This window comes from Fragaria vesca, linkage group LG4 (genome assembly GCF_000184155.1).
Source record: "Fragaria vesca subsp. vesca linkage group LG4, FraVesHawaii_1.0, whole genome shotgun sequence".
NCBI lineage: Eukaryota > Viridiplantae > Streptophyta > Magnoliopsida > Rosales > Rosaceae > Fragaria > Fragaria vesca.
Window position 1 is genome coordinate 7,245,593 of NC_020494.1, and position 596 is coordinate 7,246,188.

Sequence of the window (596 nt, forward strand, 5' to 3'; positions counted from 1 at the left end):
ATGCTACCGAAATTTGATTCATTTTATCCAATATTTGAATGAGTTTTATTGTTGTACATGCTCTTGTAATATTCTTTTAGTTGAGAGGCTTGATGAGTGAATTTTTTGGTGTCATATCACAGGTTAAGGAGGCTATCAATTATATGAGTATGGATTGTTGGACTGGAAAAGGTGTAGAAGTGAGCTTTCATTTTGCAATTCAAGTTATTTGATGATTAATATAAGTGGATTCATGCAAACTAAATTGTGTATCATGTACAATTTTGTATTTAAGTTTCTTGTATGGATAATAGGGCATGATTTTAAAGTCCCATTTAAAACAATGGTTTGGATCCTTTCGGTCGGATTTTGATGATTTCAATGTGCTTTAGTTGCTATTGTTTATTTGGTAAATTAGTAAGACATACAACACATTAATGGCAATCCAACGTTGTTTGACAAAAATGATATCTATTCACACCATGCCTATTAGCAAAAATCATGTCTACTCTTTAACAATCACACAACCATAAAATCGAGAAAACCTGTTGTATGAACATCACTTCACACAATAGTTTTCATGTCAAAAGCTGTTGTGTGATTGTTGACATATATTA

At 31.2% G+C, this 596-nt stretch overlaps 1 non-coding gene across 1 annotated transcript in view; it reads left to right on the forward strand.

Moving 5' to 3' along the window:
• LOC101302924 overlaps positions 1 to 338 on the forward strand; it is a 1,990-nt gene extending 1,652 nt beyond the window's left edge. Inside the window, exon 4 of the transcript XR_184451.1 lies at positions 123 to 338. This is a non-coding gene — a transcript (uncharacterized LOC101302924). The remainder of the gene's footprint in view (positions 1 to 122) is intronic.
• The last annotated feature ends 258 nt before the right edge of the window (positions 339 to 596 follow it).